This window comes from Globicephala melas, chromosome 14, assembly GCF_963455315.2.
Source record: "Globicephala melas chromosome 14, mGloMel1.2, whole genome shotgun sequence".
NCBI classification, from domain to species: Eukaryota; Metazoa; Chordata; class Mammalia; order Artiodactyla; family Delphinidae; genus Globicephala; species Globicephala melas.
The window spans coordinates 25,681,057-25,697,210 of NC_083327.1; the positions used below are offsets into that span (position 1 = coordinate 25,681,057).

The following is a 16,154-nucleotide window of genomic DNA, read 5'->3' on the forward strand; positions in this document are numbered from 1 at the left end:
TGAGAGAAATATGAAAATACAAGAAAATGCCTCTAACTTTACATTTCAGGAACAGCTAAAGGAGTGAGTGTTATCACTGGCAAAATAATAAGATTTCTGAACTAAATATATGCACCATTACAAAAATACACCAATAAACCTGATTGTATTATCTGCAGCATTATTAAAGACACAGCAAGAATTATCGGCATTTACTTGTACAGGAAAAACACAAACTGAAGTACAACTTCAGATAACTTCCCAGTAAGATCATTAATGACAGGAAAAATTGCCAAAGGGCATTACAGAATATTCTTTTTTACAGTATCCTCTAGAAAAGGAGAAATACCAGTTAGGTGTTTCAGATTCAGCCTTTGTCAAGGCAAGTCATCTCTGAAAATTTCTTTTAGATGTAAAAATAAACCAGAGTAAAATATTTCAGACATTTTTTTTTGACACAAGCTAAATGTAAGCCTAGAATAATGTGCTAAAATGTCATGAGAGGAAAAAAAAGAATAGCTGCCTTTAAGCTTAACTATAGTATTTTCTTGTATCTGTGCTCAAAAAAATCACCCACCGCTATTAGCTAACAGAAAACATTAAATCCAAAGGATTTAGGATCATGGCTAATGTTCTTTATGAGCTGCATGGGCCTAGGTATGGCAGCCCATATTTTACATATGTGATTCTGCTTTGGGACTACTTTAAAACCAATGTACAATATGCTGAATTAATAATGCTTATAAGTGTAATATATATGAAGAGAGTTTGAGAAACTCTTGATGGAAGGTGATATATATTTATGAGGTGCCAGATGTTTGCCTTTAAAAGTAATTTTTACTAACCCACACTATGGAGATTTGTACTGAAGTGGTCTCTTTATGGTAGTGTATTATTTTAAATATGTTCTGTGAGACCTAGGCACAATGGGGTGAATAAAAGAATAAGTACCTGTCTAAATTTTATGTATTTTTAAAAATGGGACCATTGGGGTACATTTTTTTAATGCAGTGGATTAGACAGAAAACAAAATTATATATTTCATATACAACTGCAGGTGTTGAAACTGCACATATTATTTTAATATTTTCTTTTTATTATGGAGGCAATCATGATATCATATACTTGTATGTATTTTTTTCAAGGTGTTCAGACACATCACGTGAATTATTTTACATTTCATAACTTCTCTGGAGGGAAACAGAGACAAGTATTATTGCCGCATTTTACAGATGAAGTACCTTATTACTAAATGGCCACTCTCTAAATGTCTTCAGAAAATTTTCAAGCAATTTGTCAGGGATTTTCCCTCTGGCCTTCTGCATTGTGGAAGAAACTGGACTGTTTCTGTTGCTGTTGATCGCCAGGGTCACCACTCCTCTGGTGACTGTCCCTGCCACTGTGCCTGGGGCACTCAAGAATGTGTTCACTTCTTCCCAAATGAAAGGCAAAGTTCACATTGCAAATTGGTTTTTTTCCTGTGATTCCATTTTTAAAAAAAATATTTTATCTTATATTGAAGTACAATTGATTAACAATGTATTAGTTTCAGGTGTACAGCAAAGTGATTCAGTTATACATATACCTATTCTTTTTCAAATTCTTTTCCCATTCAGCTTATTACAGAATACTGAGCAGAGTTCCCTGTGCTGTACAGTAGGTCTATTGCTGGTTACCTATTTTAAGTATAGTAGTGTGTATATGTCAATCCCAAACTCCCAATCTATCCCTCCCTCCCCACACACGCTCCCCCACTAGTAACCATAAGTTTATTCTCTAAGTCTGTGAGTCTGTTTGTTTTGTACATAGGCTCATCTATATCATTTTTTTTGATTGCACATATAAGTCATATATGATATTTGTCTTTCTCTGACTTACATCTCTCAGTATGATAATCTTCAGGTCCGTCCATGTTGCTGCAAATGGCATTATTTCATTCTTTTTTAGGGCTGAGTGATATTCTATTGTATATATGTACCACATCTTCTTTATCCATTCATGTGTTGTTGGACGTTGCGTTGCTTCCATGTCCTGGCTATTGTAAGCAGTGCTGTAATAGACATTGGGATGCATGTATCCTTTCGAACCTTGGTTTTCCCTGGATATATGCCCAGGAGTGGAATTGCTGGACCACATGGTAGCTCTATTTTTAGTTTTTTTAAGGAACCTCCATACTGTTCTTCATAATGGCTCTACCAATTTATATTCCCACCAACAGTATAGGAGGGTTCCTTTTTCTCCACATCCTCTCCAGGATTTATTGTTTGTAGACTTTTTTTGGCCCTGCCGGTGGGATCTCAGTTCCCTGACCAGGGATCTAACCCAGGCCACAGCAGTGAAAGTCCAGAATCCTAACTACTAGGCCATCAGGGAACTCCCATGTAGACTTTTCAATGATGGCCATTCTGACTGATATGAGGTGATATCTCATTGTAGTTTTGATTTGCATTTCTCTAATAATTAGCAGTGTTGTACATCTTTTCATATACCTCTTGGCCATCAGTATGTCTTCTTTGGAGAAATGTCTATTTAGATCTCCTGCCCATTTTTTGATAGGGTTGTTTGCTTTTTTGATATTGAGCTGCATGAGCTGTTTGTAAATTTTGGAGGTTAATCCCTTATCGGTTGCATTGTTCGCAAATATTTTCTCTTTTATTGTGGGTTTTCTTTTCATTTTGTTTATGGTTTCCTTTGCCGTGCAAAAGCTTTTGAGTTTAATTATGTTCCATTTGTTTATTTTTTATTTCGATTACTCTAGGAGACGGATCGCAAAAGATATTGCTGTGACTTACGTCAAAGACTTCTGCCTGTTTTTCTCTAAGAGTTTTATAGTACCAGGTCTTACATTTAGGTCTTTAATCCATTTTGAGTTTATTTTTGTGTGTGGTGTTAGAGAATGTTCTAATTTCATTCTTTTACATGTAGCTGTCCTGTTTTCCTAGCACCACTTATTGAAGAGACTGTCTTTTCTCCACTGTATATTCTTGCCTCCTTTGTCATAGATTAGTTGACCGTAGGTGTGTGGGTTTATCTCTGGGATTTCTATCCTCTTCCATTGATCTATTTTTCTGTTTTTGTGCCAGTGCCATACTGTCTTGATTACTGTAGCTTTGTAGTATAGTCTGAAGTCAGGGAGCCTGATGCCTCCAGCTGTTTTTCTTTCTCAAGATTGCTTTGGCTATTCGGGGTCTTTGGTGTCTCCATACAAATTTAAAAATTTTTGGTTCTAGTTCTGTGAAAAATGCCATTGGTAATTTGATAGGGATTGCACTGAATCTGTAGATTGCTTTAGGTAGTATAGTCATTTTAATGATACTGAATCTTCCAATCCAAGAACATGGTATATCTCTCCATCTGTTTGTGTCACCTTCAATTTCTTTCATCAGTGTCTTATAGTTTTTGGAGTACAGGTCTTTTGTCTCCCTCGGTAGGTTTATTCCTAGGTATTTTATTCTTTTTGATGCAATGGTCAGTGAGATTGTTTCTTTCATTGTTAATGTATAGAAATGCAACAGATTTTCTAATGTATAGAAATGCAACAGAAATGCAACAGATTTCTTACAACTTTACCAAATTAATGAATGAGCTCTAGTAGTTTCCTGATAGCATCTTTAGGATTTTCTACGTATAGGATCATGTCAAACAGCGACAGTTTTACTTCTTCTTTTCCAATTTGCATTCCTTTTATTTATTATTTATTTTTCTTCTCATTGCCTTGGCTAGATTGTAGTTCTCCATGTTTCTGCTGTCTGCCCCCCTGGTGGATGAGGTTGGTCCAGGGGCTTGTGCAGGCTTTCTGGTGGGACAGATGGGTGCCTGCCCACTGGTGGGTGGAGCTGGGTGTTGTCCCTCTTGTCCCGTGGCAGACTTATGTCAAGGGGTGTGTTTAGCAGGCAGCTGTGTGCTCAGGAAGACTTTAAGCAGCCTGTCTGCTGACAGGTGGAGTTGTGTTCTCACCCTGTTGGTTGTTTGGCCTGAGGCATCCCTGCACTAGAGCCTACAGGCTATTTGTGGGATCTGGTCTTGGTGGGAAAATGTCAGCCTCCAGGAGGGCTCACACCAGTCAGTACTCCCCAGAACTACCACCGTCAGTGTCTTTGTCCCTGCAGTGAGCCACAGCTGCACCACTCCCCCACCTCAGGAAACTCTCCAATATTAGCAGGTAGGTCTGGCCCAGGATCTTATGATGTCACTGCTTTTTTCCCTGAGTCCTGGTAAGCACGAGCCCTTGTGTGCACCCTCCAAGAGTGGAATTTCTCTTTCCCCAGTCCTGTGGAATTCCTGTGATCAAACCCTGCTGGCTTTCAAAGCCAAATTCTCTGGAGGTTCCTTCTCCTGTTGCCGGACACCCAGGCTGGGGAGCCTGACACGTGGCTCAGAACTTTCACTCCTGTGGGAGAACTTCTGTGACATAATTGTTTTCCAGTTTGTGGGTCGCCCACCTGGCATGTATTGGATTTGATTTTATTGTGATTGCTCCCCTCCTACAGTTTCGTTGTGGCTTCTGCTTTGTCTTTGGATGTCTTTTTTGGTAGGTTCCAGCAATTTTTTGTTGTTGTTGATGGTTGTTCAGCAGTTCGTTAGTTTGTTATTATGGTATTTTCCTAAGAAGAGGTGAGCTCACGTCCTTCTACTCCACCATCTTGTCTCCACCTAGCTGCTCCTCCACAGTGTGTCTTTCTGTAATTTGAGGAGATACTCACCAGTGGTTTAAGGTGGTGGAAAGATGCATTGGTCCTGGAGCTCTGGGCAGAGAGAGGGTCTCACAAACTCTTCCAACAAATGCTCCATCTTGCATGTCTCCGGAGGAGGGGCCCACTGTGCACGTCCTGCCCCACTTGCACTATATGCTGCAGTAGGCCCCACTCTGTTTTTCTGGGACTTGGCCCTAACTTTACAACACTCCGCAGCCGGGCGATAGGCTCCACACTGTAAATTGTAATGAAATTTTAGTAAACATTTGGGAAACTAGGTGTATGTAAAAAAAAAAAAAAAAAAAAGTACTTTCAACAACTGCACAGGTCCAGACCCATCACAGAGCCTCCTCTTGGCTTGCTTTCTGTCTTACTCCTGACCCACTTCCAGAGACCATGGCAATTCTTCCCTTCCTACATCTTAGAGTCAGATCTACTTGAGGCTCCAGGAAGACCAGAACAAATTTCTTTCCCTAATCTAAAATCCACTGCCATGGGTGCCAGAATTAACTTCTTCCCATTTATCTTAAAGGAAAGTCCACCCTCATCTATACAAGAGTATGTTGCATCTTAACACCAAGTAACACCAAATTTATGCAATAGTCAAATTCACTGTCTATTGTCTGGCTTTTTTGTCTTGAATGACATCATGTATGTGACAGAAACAGCCTGGCCAGATGGGCCTGCACCCATGTCTATTTCTCATTAGGGAGTCAGTGTTGAGTCTCACTTAAGGCTCCTGGTTTTTGTGACACACAATCCTTGCATGCAGGACAACAAACAACTCAGCAGGATCTAAAGTTCTAAGGCCAGCAGTACACTGGGACCCCGTTTGAGTCTCATATCAGTCATTGTATTCATTCACTCAATGACTGACTCATTAAACAAACATCTATTTCAATGTTTTTTATCCTTATATAAATTCACAGATTCATAGACTCTTAAGAGTTGGAAGGTACCTCAGAAGTCTTAACTCCCATTAAACACTGGTATCCCTTTATCCCCATAATGGACAGATTTTTTTCCTTCATTTGAACACATAAAAAAATGGAAAACTCACTGTTTTTCAGGCAGTTCATTTCACTGTTGGGCAGCCTTGATGGCTCTCAGCAATTCTCCATTATACCTGAAAACCTGCCCTTTCAGTCTTCTATACATTGGCTTACTTGGTGCTATCTCTTTACATATGGGAAGAGAAAAATAATGTGCCTTCCCCCTCCCCTTCTTTTTTCCAGGCTAAAAACCTTACTTTATGGCAAGAGAAGAATCCGTTATTTCAGGCAGGGGGAGCAACACGACAAACGTGCAGAGCAAGCACCTTGTGAAATGAGCTCACAGCACTGGCTACAGCATGAAGTTCGTGAGGAGTGGTAAGAGAAAATAGAAAAGTTGGAAATGAAGACTGGGGTCTGATTGTGGGTAGTTGTGGGCAAGAGGTTCTTTGCTGTATTTATTAGGCAGGGTCGTGATATGATCAGAGAGCTGCTTCTGCAAGAGTGATCAGGACATGACTAGATCATAAGTCCCAATTATATATGAATTTTTTGGTCAGTTCTTCCACATGTTAGCTTTTTCACATTCCAGTTCTTGTGTAATCCCCTTTCGTTGAGTGTAGGCCAAACCTTGTAGCTAGATTCTAACCACCAGAAGACAATATAAGTGCTGGGCTGTCACTTTGGTTACACAAGATTGTGACTTCCATCTTAATAGCAGACTCTCTCTATTGCCTTCTCAGCTGGCATGGTTTCATGAAGCAAGTTGACACCTTGGAAATGTCCACACTCAAGGAACTGAGAGTTCCCTCTGGCCAACTACCAGTGAGAAACTGAGGCTCTCAGTCCAACAGCTTGCAAAGAACAGAGTCCTGCCACCTACCACCTGAACATGTAAGTGGATATTTCCCTAGTTAAGCCTTGAGGTGACTACATTTCGATGCAGATCAAAACAATTTAGAAAACCTGGAAAAGTTATAAAATGATTTACTTAAAGGCGTCAGAGAACTTCAGCAGCTACAAAGACTAAAAAGAATAAGATTCCAACAAGGGGATACATTTATGGAGGAGAGCTAAGGACCTGAGCATCCTTGCAGGCATTTGTTGGTTGTAGATTTGAGACAAAAGCAGAGATCCCTAAGTAAGCCTGCATATAGTGTTGCTACTAGGGGGACAGAGTGGCCAGCAGAGATTTTGGGGGTCACACAGGACTGGGTTAACAGAATGGGAGGTTTCAGGGAGCTCAGATATGGCTGCTCTCCCCCTCAGTGTATGTCCTGAGTTCTGAAACTGCACAGAGCTGGAGGGACAGAACTAAGACCAAAGATAAAATGCCTAATAAATCAAGGGACTATATTGGCTTTGAATTGGAAGGCTAGTTATTGTAACTACATCAATTTTTCCTGAGCTTATCTAAGGATTCAGTGCAATTCCGACCAGAATCCTTAAGGGTATTTTTTAGGAGAAATTGATAAACTGGTTAAAAAATAAAATCTGAAACAGAAGTATAAAATTGGAGAATGTACACTAACAGATACCAAAACTCAAGAACTATTATAAAGCTATAGTAATTAAGACAGTGTGTATTGGTATAGGCTAATGAAATGAAATCGAGAGTCCAGAAACATGCCACCTGTATATGGTCACCTGATTTATGACATAGATGACACTATAATGCCAGGGGGCAAAGATGATCTTTTCAATAAATTATCTTGTGTCAACTGTATATCCATAGGGGAAAAAATGAAATCTGGCACTTACCTCACACTTATATAAAAGCCAATTCCTGGTGGATTATAGTTATAAATATGAAAAGTATGGCAATAAAGTTTTAAAAGATAATATAGAGGGAAATCATCTTGACCTTGGGAAAGTGAAAGACTTCTTGTAATAGTTATAAAAGTGATAACCATAAAAAATAGACTCAGATTAAAATAAAAACTACTGCTTATCAGAAGGCACCGTTTGAAGAATAAAAATGCAAGCTCCCCTGACCCCCACAAATGGGTGGTATGATTTTAAACACATATAGCTAAGAAAGGGTTTGTATCCATACATTATAAAGGACTACTACATGTTGATAAGGAAAGGACAAATCCATAGATTTAGTGGCAGGACTCGGCCGTGAAGTCAAATAAGATTCAACCACATTAGCCATCAGTAAGTTAACCCCACTCTGAGATACCGCTCTTCCCGTGGAAGAAGGGCTAAAGTTTAAGATAGAAAAATTGGGTGAGGATGTGGGACAGTGGGAACTCTAATACCCTGCTGTTGGGTGTGTAAATTGGTGCAGCCACTTCAGAAAACATTTTGTCATGATACACCAACATTGGAAATATGAGAACTTTTTGATACAGAAATTCTAGTTGAAGGTTTGTACTAATTACAAATACATAAATCTGAGTACGAAAAGAATTTTAACAGTAGTAACCATAAGAGCCCCAACTGAAACTATAGATTAATGAAAATGAATCTCCTGAATAGAACGTGGAGCAAAGGATGCCAGGCACAAAAGAATGTCATCTGTATTGTTGGATTCATAAGAGTTCAAAAGCAGAGAAATCAAAACTGTTGTGTTAAAAGTAGGAATATGGATCAACAAAAAGAAAATCCACAGAATGGGAGAAAACATTTGCAAATGAAGTGGCCAACAAGGGATTCATCTCCGAAATATACAAACAGCTCAATATCAAAAAGAACAAAAAACCCCAACAAAAAAATTGGCAGAAGATCTAAATAGACATTTCTCCAAAGAAGACATACAGATTGACAAGAGGCATGTGAAAAGATGCTCAACATCACTAATTATTAGAGAAATGCAAATCAAAACTACAGTGAGGTATTACCTCATGCTGGTCAGAATGGCCATCATCAAAAAATCTACAAACAGCTGTGACAAAGCGAGAGAGAGGCATGGACATACATACACTACGAAACATAAGGTAGATAGCTAGTGGGAAGCAGCCGCATAGCACAGGGATCAGCTCCGTGCTTTGTGACCGCCTGGAGGGGTGGGATAGGGAGGGTGAGAGGGAGGGAGACGCAAGAGGGAAGAGATATGGGAACATACGTATATGTATAAGTGATTCACTTTGTTATAAAGCAGAAACTAACACACCATTGTAAAGCAATTATACTCCACTAAAGATATAAAAATAAATAAATACTTAAAAAAAATCTACAAACAATAAATGCTGGAGAGGGTGTGGAGAAAAGGGAACACTTGCACTGTTGGTGGGAATGTAAATTGGTACAGCTGCCCTGGAGAACAGTATGGAGATTCCTTAAGAAACTAAAAGTAGAGCTACCCTATGATCCAGCAGTCCCACTCCTGGGTATATATCTGGAGAAAACCATAACTTGAAAGGATACATGCACCCCAGTGTTCATTGCAGCACTACTTACAGTAGCCAGGACATGGAAGCAACCTAAATGTGCGTCCATGGAGGAATGGATGTTACTCAGCCGTAAAAAAGAACGAAATAATGCCATTTGCGACAACATGGATGGACCTAGGGATTATCATACTAAATGAAGTTAAGTCAGAGAAAGACAAATATCATATGATGTCACTTGTGGAATCTAAAAAATAATGGTACAAATGAATCTACTTACAAAACAGAAATTGAGTCACAGATGTAGAAAACAAACATGGTTACCAAGGAGGAAAGGGTGGGGGAGGGATAAATTGAGAGATTGGTAGTAACATACACACACTACTACATATAAAATAGATAACTAATAAGAACCTGCTGTATAGCGCAGGGGACTCTATTCAATATTCTGTAATGGCCTATATGGGAACAGAATCTAAAAAAAGTGGATATATGTATATGTATAACTGACTCACTTTGCCATACAGCAGAAACTAACAACACTGTAAATCAACTACACTCCAACTAAAAAATTAATTTAAAAAAGTAGGAATATGGGTTACTTTGGGGGACGGGGTAGGGGAGAAGGGAAATGATTAGGAGGGCACAGAAAAAGGGCTTTTGAGTGATGGTGTTTCTATTGCTACGAAACAGCAGTTTAAAATAATATATCAGTTTCTATGGATCAGGAATCAGGGCACAATTCAGCTGGGTGCCTCTGCCTCAGTGTCTTTCGTGAGGATGAAATTAAAGCGTCATTCAGGACAGTCCTTCCAAGCCTCAACTGGGGCTAAAGTATCTTATACCAACTCACTAATGTGGTTTTGGCAGACCCCTGAAATCTGCTTCCAAGCTCACTCGAGCAGGTCTCTCCCCAGGGCTGTCTCATGACTTTGCAGCTGACTTGCATCAGCCTGAGTGATTTAAGAGAGAACAAGAGAAGGAATGCCAAGAGGGAAGCCATGTCCTTTGTATTATCTAGACTCAGAAGTGACATTCCATCACCTCTGCCTCATTCTTTTTGTTGGAAGCAAGTCTAGCTCAAATCATACAAGGGCATGAATAAACGGGAAGCAGGTGTCATTGAGGTCTATAGAGCTTGCCTGCCAGAGATGGCAATGGTCAATTTCTTGACCTTGGTGGAGATTATGTAATTGTTTAAGGTTATTCATTGGACTGTACATGTACTATGCATTTTTCTATAATGTCATCTTTTACAATAAAAATATTTTTAATTAAAAAAATACAGTCATAGAAATTTCTTCAAGCTTCATGTCCCTGATTCCTTGAATGGAATCAAGATGCTATACAACTCCAAAGAATCTCTTACCCACTCATTTAGATATATGGACTGTTTTAAGAATATTTAGGAACTTTAACTAAGGATCCCACTTACAAACAGGTAAGTCCAGCAGTGTTCAAAATAAAAATTGATAAATTAAATTGAACTGCTCTTTTATCAATACATGGAAGCAATTGTTCTTGAGACCCTATTCAAACAAACATTTCTTTCTTAGCGTGTTTTTTTTTTTGTTTTTTTGCGGTACGCGGGCCTCTCACTGTTGTGGCCTCTCCCGTTGCGGAGCACAGGCTCCGGACGCGCAGGCCTCAGTGGCCGTGACTCATGGGCCCAGCCGCTCTGCGGCATGTGGGATCTTCCCGGACCGGGGCACGAGCCCATGTCCCCTGCATCGGCAGGCGGACTCTCAACCACTGCGCCACCAGGGAAGCCCTCTTAGCATGTTTTTTAGCTGCTTGAGGACAAATTCTACTTAAGAGAAAGTCTCAAATATGCCACAAATGCCACTCAATATGAACTTAACTTTTCTAATCATAATACCTTAATTACAATTTTCTAAATTTCTTTAAAATAAAGAATTCTTTCTATTTCATAGAAATGCCAATACTGATTGAATGGGAAAATCAACTAATCATATATTTTGCCATATATAAACATTTTCATTAGTACCTAAACATGAATATTATGCTTTAATGGAAATGTAAACAGTGTGCATGGCATTAATAGAAAACTCAATCATTAAATTTGTACTAGTAGTCCAATAACAATACACATATATAAATAAATTCGTTCATGAATAAAAGAGGAGCAGCTTACACTTTAAACGTACTGCTCACTCATTCCTTGACAAACTTGACAAATGGCACAGCCCAGCCAGTCAACCTGCCCTTCTTGATGGAAAAGAACACAGAAGTGAACATAGATATGAAACACTTCTGTCACTTTCCCTCAAGTGGAGAAATCCAGAGGGAACTTGAGAACAGGTTAAGAAGTACCAAAGAAAAACACAATGTTTCCTTTTAGTGTAATCCTTTACTATAAGTAAAAATCATTAACTACCAAGATTTGTAATGACATATACAAATAAAGTACATCAAACTTGACTTCTTAAAAGTATATATTAAATCATGAAATCTAAATCCTTAGATTTTTAAGAAGAATTTCACAGTAATAACATTAATAAATGTGTCAGTTATTTAGCTATTCTTTCTCTTGACTCCAAACCCATCCTTCTAAACCATGATGCTGGGGTGGAGACCTTGTAGACCACACTGCCAGCTGCTACCTGATAGTTTCCACCAACAGGGTCCCAAGAAAGGGCCTGGAAGGCTGGAGAGGAAGAAAGGGCTTATTCTGTCCTCTGTGCTTGCTGGTCCTGACAGATGGCTCAACAACAACCCTTCACCCTGGCAGTGGCAGTTGATCCCAGTGCCTGTTTTTGTGCCCACTGCCAGACCCCGCGGAAGTGCAGGGGACATGGCTCCCAGGGCCCTCCACCCACTGCTTATTGTTCCCCAGCCCCAGAGGTGGTGGTGACTTCCAGCAGATACTGTCTCTGTGTTACCTCAGTATTTCCTTTTTATACTTCCAGTTCTCTAACATATGTTTAAGCAATTTCATATACTGACTTCTCTGTGTTCAGATAACAAATATGGTTTCTGTTTTCCTGACTGGACCTCCACTGATACAGCAGCCTACACAAGAATTCATCGTTATATAATTATTACACAATTGCATTATGGCCATATGTGATCCTATACCATGATTTACTGAAGAGGAAACTGTTTTTCCTCTGCCAGTTTAAATGAAAATAATTCCACTGGTTTAAGAAGAAAAATACTGATTACCGTTTAGATTTTTGGAAGTCTACATACAATTTCTGGACTCTAGACCCATGTAAGTGCTCCATAAAATTACAAGAAGTCATGCTTGCTAGATAGTAAGAATAAACTTCAGCTAAGATTATTAATATGCATCCTTCTAAGAAGTCCTATTGCCATACCATGCATGAAAAAACATAAATCATCTGTATTTGTAATACAAATTGAGAGCTTTTTCTATCCTTAACAATGATAGAAAAAATAAAGGTATACTAATTTATTTTTGGTATTCATCAAAACAAAATTATTCAAATACTACAAAAATACTTGGCAACTGACCAACCTAAATACTATGTTTAATTGGAAATTATTTTTGAAAAATACCAATAAAAAGTTTGTTTCCATTGCATTCATATGCATTTTTTCAAAATAGTTTTAAATTGTTGTAACAAACCATTATATACATATTTCTGATGAGAAGGTGAATGCCTGTGAAAAATGTTTGTCATAGAGTTCCAGAGACAGTACACACTTCAATTTTTTAATAGAAATTACTTTCTACCTATGATTCATAACTTCATATTTATGGCTTTTTGGTGGTTTCTCTTTTTTTTGAGGTAGAACACAATAGTAATTTCGAAAATAAAGAATTGAAAAGCATATGTGAAGGAATTGGGACATAGGGCCCTAAATTTTAATAGATTATTAGTCAATTTGCATTAGGATACTTGGAAGCATTCTTTTTTCCAATAATATTAAGCTAATTAATACTTATCAAATGCAAAATTGGCCATTTTAATGTGACAGATATGACATGTAGTAGGATATAAGATCATATTGAATCACTTAGTAAATTGAGAAAAAATGATAAAATATTTATGGAGCATATGGATTTAACTTTTTCTGTTGGACTTTTCCTGTTATTGGAAAGAGCCCTCTTGAGTGAAAACTTGTGCTTCGATTACTGACTCTACTTCCGCCGCTCTCCAAATTGTTCAGTAACTTATAATTGCCAAAATCATTCACTCTTTCTGGTCCTCATCTTAGAGAAGCATAGGTAATGATTTCAAGCCCATAAAGTCACTGTTCTTGCTATCTATGGGGTCATGCAACAATTTAAGTATCTAGGTGGGCACCATGAGACCCTTGTCAGAATATAAAATTCCATGGCTGGAGTAAAGAACATGCAACGCTTGGCACATGGAGTCGCTATTGATACTGACCCTAAAGAATTCTTGCATTAAATATCTGGAAAATGTGTAAGACTGCATAGCTATCTTAATTGGGGAAAACCACCAGATAGCCTGTGATACCAAGAAGTGGCACCCGCCCCCCCCCCAAGATGTATCCCATAATATGCTAAAAATCACTCAGGGACATTTTGAGTGGGCATTTTAAAGACTGACATTGGGGCTCTATCAGCAAACCAATATTACCGTGTCTTTCAAAAGGGAACATGATGGCTGAAGCGGTGGTATAACTATGACTGTAGCAAAATATTATTCCTTTAGTTCAGGCAACGTGCAAGTAGGAATTTACTACTATTACCCTCTGGAAGTCTAACCACCAACTGTCTTGGTTTTTAAAAACAACCAACTGATTTTGATCCAGGGCCACCAAGAGAAGTAATAGGAAAAAAGAATCTGTGGAAGGTACACTGTGATTCATTGTGTCTTAGACTAACAAAGGCAATATTTATATGTGCAATGGTGGAGATTTTGCCCAGGGTAAAGGACTGTTCCCATCACCTCATGATATAAGAATGCACAGTAGTGATTCACAGTAAGGAAAGGAAGGGGTTATCCTACACTTGTGTTTACATGCTGTGCTTCTGCATATACCCAACCCATGGGTACACCTGTCAGGAAGACTCCTTGAATTAATTCTTCCCTTCCATGAAATACACACAAGAATTAATGGTTTTACTACAAACATTAATGCATGTTCAAAGGCTTGTGGGCTTCCAAGGCACTTAGGACAGTGTAAAGACCTTGAGGCTACAGGTTCAAGTCCACACTGAATTTATCAGGCTCTTCATATTTCTATGGAAAGAGATTTTTATTGTCATTGTTATTTCTACCTTGTGGTAAGAAACTATCTTTTCAGTCTCAGAAGTGTGAACTACATCACACATTATTGTAGATTTTTTTGTTTTGTTTTTGCAAATGAGCAGGTGCCTATGTGGTTAAATCAAACTGAGCTTGCATTTGCATTTGCGGTAATGATAGGTCTACAAAGATACTGCAAATTAATAGGAAACTGAACATTCACTCACCATGACAGTCTGTGAGTGGTAGAGTTCCTGATTTAGACCTGGAAAGATAATCAGCAATGAATGTGCTGCTCTCTTCCCTCCCTTATAAAACTTTGAAGGCAAAGGTTGAAAATTACTGACTTATTGCCTGTGAATTCATTTGAGGTGGCATATATTGAAATTGAAAGCACTATTACATGGGTAGCCCATTGTACATGGTGATAAGGAAGCTATTACTTAACTTCGCTGAACATCTGTCAAGGATTGCTCTTGAAATGAGTCCTGTGCACACTTAGCTCTGCCACAAGGAAAATAAGCTCAGTCTTTATAACACATATTAAGTCAGGATCCAGAAATGTGCGTGTCCTCCTCTCTATGTCCCTGTGAAAGGGACTTCAGGGCCCTGTGAAAATTAAGCACTGGGAATTATAGGTTATAAAATAGGGCTAGTTAATTCTTTTTTTGTTTTTGATAAATTGTTGCTATAATTACTCAGAGTTGATAGTTGTGATCAGCCAGAATAAGCAATTCTGTGGTGGCAAATGACCTCAAAAACCTCAGTGGCTTTAAAAAAGTAGTAGTTTAGGGCTTCCCTGGCGGCGCAGTGGTTGAGAGTCCGCCTGCCGATGCAGGGGAAACGGGTTCGTGCCCCAGTCCGGGAAGATCCCACATGCCGCAGAGCGGCTGGGCCCGTGAGCCATGGCTGCTGAGCCTGTGCGTCCGGAGCCTGTGCTCCGTAATGGGAGAGGCCAAAACAGTGAGAGGCCCGCGTACCGAAAAAAAAAAGTAGTTTAATTTTTGCACATGTTATTTGTCCATCATTGGTCAGCTGTATACTCATGTCTCTGACCCCTTCTCTTTTTTCGCCTTGGAACCCAGTGTGACAGAGCACCTCCTTTTAAGGATATTTCCATGCTAATGACAAGGTAAAGAAGCAAGGTAGCAGATAACGTAATAGTTTTCCAACCTGCTCAGAAGTATGTCCCTTTTATTCCTTTGGCCAAAATACTAGTGGGGACTCTGTTCATGGGTCCTTTATACAAGTATGGAATAGTCAAGGACTAAAGCTGACTGACCTCCATTGAATGAGTCATCTTATCCTGCTCATTATTTAGTGTCTCTTCTATGCTAGATACTCTTTACTTAGCACTGATATAAGATATAAAAATTTGTGCCTTTATGTCCACTCCCACACAAACTGGATGAGGGGTGGGATTTTCAACTGCATTAGTGGACCTCAACTTTCAGTTCACTCTCATTTGGTATTTGTAATTATACAGGTCAATGACACCCGTGTTGGATATCCATGCATTTCACTCCTAGGAGAAATCCATGCATTTCACACCACAGTCTATCAGCCGTCGGCACAGATCCCTGCAGGTCAGGACTTGTGGTTACCATTTTGGATAAATTACCTGTTACGGTAATAGTGAACACCTTGCCTCTGACAGTTCATTGCTGTCGTCTGACTTGTCCTGTTCAGAATCTCATTCTTTTGCTTCTAAAGAACCCGGAAGGCTTCCCTACCATTAACTCCGATCCACAAAGGAAAGTTACAACTAAGCTCCCTGGAAATGGCAGTGCCCTCACCACTGGATAATCCCCTAGTGCTTTAGTGAAGGAAGTGTCCTCTAGGTCCTCCTAGGGAGCATAGGCAGCTTATGATAACACATAATAAATTCATTGATAACACATAATACATATAATAAATTCATTGATAACACATAATAAATTCATTCTA

General features: G+C 39.1%; 1 long non-coding RNA gene across 1 annotated transcript in view; it reads left to right on the forward strand.

The window, feature by feature from the left end:
- The window catches only part of LOC132593346 (uncharacterized), a 115,400-nt gene extending 108,883 nt beyond the window's left edge, over positions 1 to 6,517 (forward strand). Inside the window, exons 3-4 of the long non-coding RNA XR_009558716.1 lie at positions 5,909 to 6,043; positions 6,409 to 6,517. This is a non-coding gene — a long non-coding RNA (uncharacterized lncRNA). The remainder of the gene's footprint in view (positions 1 to 5,908; positions 6,044 to 6,408) is intronic.
- Positions 6,518 to 16,154: the final 9,637 nt, after the last annotated feature.